This window comes from Nanorana parkeri, unplaced genomic scaffold (assembly GCF_000935625.1).
Source record: "Nanorana parkeri isolate BGI_ZX_2015 unplaced genomic scaffold, ASM93562v1 scaffold28, whole genome shotgun sequence".
Taxonomy (NCBI): Eukaryota; Metazoa; Chordata; class Amphibia; order Anura; family Dicroglossidae; genus Nanorana; species Nanorana parkeri.
In genome coordinates this window covers 1,173,192-1,181,534 of record NW_017306296.1, presented here as the reverse complement: position 1 = coordinate 1,181,534, position 8,343 = coordinate 1,173,192, and positions in this window count along the sequence as shown.

Genomic DNA, 8,343 nt, shown 5'->3' with positions numbered 1-8,343 from the left:
AGACTCTGACCACAAATATATATATATACTGTATATATAGGCAGTAGAAAACATATACATTCATTTTAAATTTTAAAGCAAATATTTTAATGCATTGAGCACATCCACCCTCAACTCTAATAGCGTTACATTTTTTTTCTTTGTTTTTGTTTTTTTAATAAAATGAATTCTTTAAAGCTGAACACACTCTAAAAGTAACTACATAGATGAATATATCACTGCAATGATTAAAGTTTAGCTAAGGGCTCCTGTTTGACAGTCTAAACAAGTACTAGATCCATATACTATGTGATGTACTAACCTAATAAAGTAAAAACAAAAACTTAATTAACTTTTCAAATCCTCCCTCATTTGTGTCTCACACATACTCCCTCCCAGACACTGCAGCTCACAGTGGGATTGGTTAAGCAGCAGAGGCAGTGTTCAGTCTTCAAGAGGAAAAGCACGTGTCAATCTTGAAAGTAGAGGGCAGAACTAGGTGTGGCCAGGTGCTGATCAACAAGCTACAGGCTTGTTAATCAGCAGTCACAATGTTGATAGCCACAATTACATGTGTTCTTTCATAGAAATCTTTTGAAAAAGATCCAAGGCAGAAAGCTGTGATGTTTCCAGGAGTCTGCTGACCCTTCCCACTAAACACAGAGAAAAGAGCAACAAACAGACTCAGTGATGACATCACTAGGTCTCAAAAAAGCAATGTCTTAAAAAACAAAATGAGTTGATTGAAACATTTTAGTTCCATGTTGATCAGTAGGTAGATGGGAACAAATGAAGGTATTATAAATGTACACTACACTGCAGCTGCAGCACATCTGTGACCTCCCAGTAAGATACATTTCTAAATTAATACATTATTTTTATACATGAAAGCAGTGTAAATACCTGATATTAACGTGCTATCAGACTTTGGTAGTCCCTGTAAAGCAGAGATCAGACTGGGGAATGGAAAAGCAGCAGAAAGAGCCAATCATCTGTGCTGCAGTGCAAGGAAGGTAGAGTGACAGAGAGAAGAGCTCATCAGTTTGCTGCTTCTCATTTTACTGTCCATTAGCAGGCTGGTGGAGGGACAAAACATACATCACAATGAGCAACCCCACATATATAAAATAAAACATTCGGAAAAGGAATCATATAAAAACAGCCAGTAAACACACAATCCAAATATTTCCAATTTCAATATCTGCCTTTTTATCTCACCCCTGTAAATTCTATTTTCGGAGCAATCCCTAATAACGTGCTCTGTTACATGACACATCTGGAATTAATGCTAAGTAAAGTACATTACCTATCACAATGCCTTGGATAGCATTACAGTATGCATACGCACAAGCTTCATTGTTAGTCAATCTGATCCCCAAATGAATTCTCATTGTAAAAATAGGGCATCAAGTTTATTTATTGTTTAACAAAATAAATGTAAGATTTGTAGTAGATTTTTCTAAGGTAACACTTCCCTCTTTACAGGAAGTGCCTGATGCTTATTACGTTGAATAAATATTGTCTTTCATCCATTCCAGGCTTGTGGTATTTCTGCTATTGTGTTTTTATTGACATACAAAAGATATGTTAACCACAAGCCACACAATAATACATTCAATTGACATTTGACATTTTGTGAAAAAGAGGCTTATTCTGAAATTGCTCTTGGGCAACAATGACACCGAGCCGAGGGCTCAGTCATATAATGCCGCTAAGCGCTATTTATATCCAGCCACCAAAGGCCACATACCAGGACGTTCAAATACCAACTCCACATATATACAAAAGAACACCAACAAATGCACGTTTGTGTTCATTAAATTCATTAGGGCCCCATGCACACCAGTGTGGTTGCGGATCAGAGCGGTTTCTGCACTGATTTCAAAAGGGAGGTTTTGGGAGATTTGAATTGCGTTTCAATGCTGCAATGCAATTAAAAACGCCCCAAACCGTGCTGAAACCTGTATGGAAACCGTACTGATCAGCACAGCAAAAAAGGGTCAGGGATCAATTCGGGTTGGGGGCAGTTCGGATCTCGCTGAGCCACACGGTCGCATGAACGGTCCCCATATCAATGTATGGGATCTTCACGTCAGTGGATCCTTGCGGCCAAATCCACGTGGCTGAACCGCCCTCGTGTGAACGGGGCCTAAAGCTGATCTCCAGGCATATAGTACAACATACCACTAAATGCAATTGTAGCCCATATATAGTATATATATATATATATAAACATATATATATGCTACTGAAGTAATGAATATTCTGCTTGCAAACAGTTAACTGCCTTTGTGTATCCTGTGAGGCAGAGACCTATGGGAGTTGCAGTGCAGAGCAGGAGACTGCAATGCTGTGTGATATCTTTCAGACTGCAACTCCCAGGAGGCGGTCCTTTATTGTCCAATCAGCAGTTTGATGCCTTGGCTGCAAGCAAGCAAAACTGTATTTCGCCAGTTTTAGGAAACCATAGTTTATTACTATTATAGCATATTGAAATTACCACTAGTCATTTTTAAACAGTAAATTAAAAGAATAGCCACTTTAGAAGTTGTATAAATCACATTGTCATGCTACCACTGACAGCTCATTCACCGTTCAGGCTGTATAAGGTACAATTAGCCAAACTGTTAGCCAAAACTATTGTGCAGCACACACACACACATCTCTGTATTTCTATATAGCGTTGTGCCTGGAATTCTTCCTTAAAAATCCCAATTAAAAGGAGGAAAAATGTATATAGTAACATGTTTTACTATATATACTATATATTAGTGAGACCTCCCACCCTCTGTACCCTTATGTCTATTCCATTCTATTATACCAGAACACATTTTGCTCATTTTATATACCTCTATGAAGTCTGTAAATTATGACATAGAAAAAAAAAATATTGCTTCCTGTGGTGCTTAAAAATGTCTTGTGAAAACAGGGATGCTGAGCCTGCTTGAAACAAAAATCAGAATATATTTAACACAGAAGAAATACTGCCGGTACCTTATTTTAGAAAGATATGCTCAATTATTCAGTTGCAAAACAAACACAAAGTAAATCTTAAAGTAATGTTGCCTTCTGCTAATAAAAACAAGAAAGAACACAGACCTGACCTGCAAGGATGTAAAAATGTCGGATCCAAAAAACTGGCTCATGACATTGGTGGCATCCTCCACATAGAGAAAATGTATGACTTCCTAATACAAATATACAAATAGGCATCTTTACAAATGTAACCTAGACATTTTGGATGTGTAGTGATCCAACTCTTCTGCCCAATCCATTTACAGAAAGTCTAGGCTTAGAACAGACTGGTCCTTTTTCTAAGCTTATTGAGTATGTATGTCAAAGCAACAGGTTTACTTAAAGTATATCTAAATCCCCAAAAAAAAATTCAAAGGGGAAATGCCCTGTTAGGCAGCTGTCACCAGAACAAATGGTTGCCTTTGGAAGATTTTCCCTATTTATGTTCTAGGAAGAACTCAAAACTTTGGGTTTTTCTCTCACTTTCATTCCAGATAACAGTGGTCACCAGGACAAATAGAGAGAGTAAATAGAGTAATACATGACTGGGGTATTTCAGAGGGGTAAATCCAGAGATAACCTGCCTTTCCAAACTGCCTCTGTTAGCCCCCTTACCCCCATCTCTCCCAATTCACCCCCACCCAACAGACTACAAAAGTGAGTCACGGTAGCCTTCATTAAATAACAAATTATGAATAACAATAATACAACCATAGAAATAAAATATTTTTTTCCAGGTAACAAAATCCTCAATCCATGTGTCTGCAGCATCAGTCAACTATGCTAGGCCCCCAGCCACAATGCACTGCCTCTGGGATGATATCTGTTGACCAAAGACACTTACAGCTAAATACTACCTGGTCACAACCAGTTGACCGTACCACCTCACGGATCCACATCAAAGATGGATCCCAACTGTTACCAATAGCACCAACCAAAAACTGCCTCCAAAAACTCCATACTGCACATCTGCTGTCATGACATACCTCCACATGTCCGAAATCAACTCTAGGGTGCCTGGGAAGGAAGCTCATTCGACATCTGCAACTCTCAAACTCAAATGTTCCTGAACCTCCCCACAGACCACCTCCTAAGGGACCCTCAGAACTCTTCCACCCAATGTGATGTGTGACCACCCCTCTAAACTATTCTAGAACTTACATTGTATTTTAACTTTGCATTGTCTTGCTCTCCTTCTCACCCTGCCATGCAGGCCTTCCGCATTCTTTTACTTTCTTTGCTCAAGGCCTGTCTTATACAGCAATAAAAGAAACTGTCAGGTGCTCTATTTAGCAATGAGGAGTAAACAGCAATACCAAGTACTTTTTGGAATGGGGAGCCTGTGACTGACTCACTTTCTACCCATGTAACAGCACTGGTGATTGAACACTAAGGTTACAGATAGAGCTTTAGATAACTCTATGGGCAGTTAAGTATTTATTTATTTATACTTAACAAGCATTTAAGGATCTATAAGAGAGCCCTAACTAACCTATGTGGCTGCAGGCACTGTGGACCAATTAATTTTCAAAGTTTACAGCAAAAGCGATAAAATCCTTCAAGTCATTCTCTTAGCAGCTCAGCTCCCCTTGCTCCCCCTTATATGGCTCGGTGTCTGTATTATAGATTAGAAGGTTGTAAGGATGATTTGGCTTAATGACCTAGAAATAGCATGTAGACCAGGAGCTCTGACATCACCCTGCCCTCACTTACTGCATCCTTATACTTCTCAGGTTTAGCAGTTATGTGTTACTGCTGCAGATAGTGTGCAACCCCAGGAGTAGGAATACAACAATGAGCTCCATTTTCTACTGGTTACCACAAATATACAGCGTTGTTTGCTGGTAAAAACGATCCCCCACATATCCATTATATCACAGCCACTCGTACAGTGAGAGAGCGTACCTAAATACTAGGCATTCCCTGAATGGTCATTGTACCCAGCAAGCGACCTGCTGTGTTTTTAGAGCAGGGGGTAAGATGCTCAGTTCAGCATCATTACAGGGCCCAGAAGATAGCCTTAAAGCACTGTAGCAGCTCCAGCTACTACAATGCTTTGCAAGATCCCTGTGGGTTGCTCTGGTATGACATATGCCTACTTACTTATTTTGGCCAAGCTGTACCGATGTAAGTATGCCAAAAAAAGTTATTTCTAAAGTTTGGCTTTAAAAAAAAGTGCCGTAAATAGTGTTATGTTGTATGAGTAGTCCGACTGACTGGTTTGCAGGTGTCTTCTTGCAACCCCATATCCTTTCGCTATGTCTCTGTCTTCTGGCTCTCTACTATAGGCGGTGCATCTTGGCCCTCCACCAAGAACAATGTTGAACGGTAAGGTAATGTGCTCCACCCACTGGTCCAACTTGGTAATGGTCTTGAATTTAAAAAACAACTTTTACGAACAGAAACATGACTGCAGACCACTGATTTCATGTATTCAAGATACGTTCAATATGTCTGCAAACATACAACTCCAAAAGGTATATCCTATTAAAATATCTTTAGAAACTTCGACTAAGGTTTCACCTGGTTAGGCTTTTTCCAAGAGAATGAAGAAGGCAAGTATGTTGTGTTTTTAAAGATACCCATATCTGTCCAAATGTATAACTGTTTGACTGCAGGGAGAACAGTCTCCACCAAGACTATGCTAAAGTGACACCGTTCAGAAAGTCTGCAATATTATGTTATGGCACAGTGTCAAAATGTTCATGTGACTTCACCCTTCAACTTTAGTACATAAATAATTCAGGTTACAGTTATCTTTTCCTCAAAGATAGAAAATATTTATTCTGAAAATCTATGTACAGCGATTCTGTTTTTTTCTGTTTTTAGCTATGAAAAAGGACAAATACTGGGACATTAGCAACTTCCAAAAATAGAGTGTTGGAGGAAAAAGGACAAGAAAGGAAGAGCACACAGTCGGTATTCTCAAATAATCACTCTCAGCTGGACTTGAGTTATTTGCTTTGGTTGGCCAGTATGTTTGCTGCTGCCTAGAACAGATTGTTGCTACAAGCAAAACCACCAGGTTAATATTACAGAAAGGCTGAGGAACACAATATATGGGAAGAACCAGAGAAAGATGTCAAGCTGGCTACTTTCCAATCAAACCGAACTAGTCCACAGAGTTTGGCTAAAAATGTTCAATAATGCACTGTCCATAATATCGCATTCAGACTCGAAAAAATGTGAGAATGAAAAAGCTGACTCTTTGTATGGCGTGAGTAAAAAAAACTTTAAATTATATTGTGAACTTAAAGAAACACTGTCCTTTTGTCATAAATGGGCAATGTGACAGCATCTCCTTCTAGTCCATCCCAGCAGCAAGACATATTTGTGTTTCTTTGCTGCTACCTTGTTTAGTCAGAATCTTTACACCATTTTTCTACCGGAGTGGGGTTTCCAGGTATGGAGGAGTGTATGGCTTCCACCATTTTTACTCATTGTTCACATGTTGGCACGCTTTCCAGCTAGGCAGCTCAAAATATCTAAACATCTTCGGCGAAAAGCAGAGGTCTTTGCTGCATATATTCACAAATACATGTGAAGCCACACTACCATGTCAAGGCATCTCTGATCAGTGTGACCCCTAATGCAAATGACTTGAGTTCCTAACTTTAGAACATTTATACACCAATTAATAAAACCGAGAGCAGGCTTGCAGTCCCATTCTTCCTGTGTTATGTATTTTACATGCCTATATTTACTTCGCAATAAGCCTGATGTCTTTTGTTTTATCATGTTCCGTGTGCCTTTCTTTTATATAAATAAGGAATTTACAAAAAAAAATGGTTTAGAGGAGGGGCAGACCCTATTATCATCTACCGTCCTCCAAACAGAGAAGGCCTTTTACTCATTGAAAAGAATATAAGATGTTTTCTGAATGTAGGAGGTGCCAAGTGAGCGACTCTGTAGCCTGACTGTAAGAGATGGAAAGACCCTGCGGTATTGCTGAAAGATCAAATGGCACAGTGTATTTAGCACGGGCTACAGATGAAAATTTGATCATCCCTGTGTTTCCCCGGACATTGCATATGAATCATTATCTGTGACTACGAGGCAAAATATAACTTTAAAGGTGGATTTTTCCTGCAGTTCAACTTTACAAAGTTTCAAAATGTTGAAATTACATGATATAATGTGATATTTTAGTGATTGGGTTTTCATATACATTAATCATGTCGTAGTTAAATAAATATGTTGGACTTCTCCCATGAAAATGTAATTATAAAAAAGTTAATCAATCTACAGTAGCAGCCATTTTCAAATGCCCAGTACGAACAACAATATTCAGAAGCAAAACAAAACAGTTGGAACAACTTCTAGTGAATCACTACCACTCCAGAGGAAAACAGTAAGTGATTTTCCTTTGGTCTGCTGATGGAAAATAACTGGAAATGTGAGTGTTGAGTTTTGCTTCTGAATATTAATCTGTCATATTTGCAATCCCCATTTCTGATGTTCTGCATGAGGAGGCAGACACCTTCTATGTGGGTTATAGGAGTAGGAGTTTGAAGGACTGATGATGGAGACAACTATAAAAAAACTGAAGGCAAAACCTTTTTGAGGGATGAGGGGGCAGGTGTCTTGAACCTATGTCAGTTTTTTTCTTTTTTCATTTTGTGGAGATTTACCTTACTTCTTGTTCTGAAGACACAAACAGGAAGTGAGAGGAAATGTCTCCAGAGTTAGTCACCTTAGACAGTTGTCACCAGAGCAGTTGTCCTCACTGGAAGATCCTCCTGTTCTGATGCTACCTGCAAAATTTTGGATTTGTTATTACTTTCTGTCAGTGACTATGGTCATCAGGGTAAACTGTGAGGGTGAATCTCCTTAGCAGGAGCTCAGACAGCAATGAAAACCAAGGGTTTTGATCAGTGGTGGAGCTAAGGAACAAAGGGACCTGGTGCAAGATTTTTTTTTTGGGCCCCCCCCCCCAAAAAAAATAAAATAACCACAAACACAGCGCTCCCCTCCCGCAGCGCTCGGCTGTCACTTTCTCTTCTCCCCGCTGGGACACAGAGCAGCGCCCAGCGGGGAGGAAAGAAAGCACGGATGCGCAGCTGTATCAGCAGAAAAATGGCACTTTTGGCATTTAGCCAAAAGTGCCATTTCCGCCCGATATCTTTTGGTGGCCGATATATCGGTGCAACCCTAATATTTACAGCAATGCAGAATGGCACAGGCTATAGAGGACTACACACCCCAGCAATACTTTATATAACAATAGCATTTCTGTATAAAGTACTGCTGAGATTTGTAGTCCTCTATAGAGGGTGCCATTCTGCAACAGTACTTTATACAACATTAGGCTACAAATAATTATTATTTAAATGAATTATTTACCCCCCC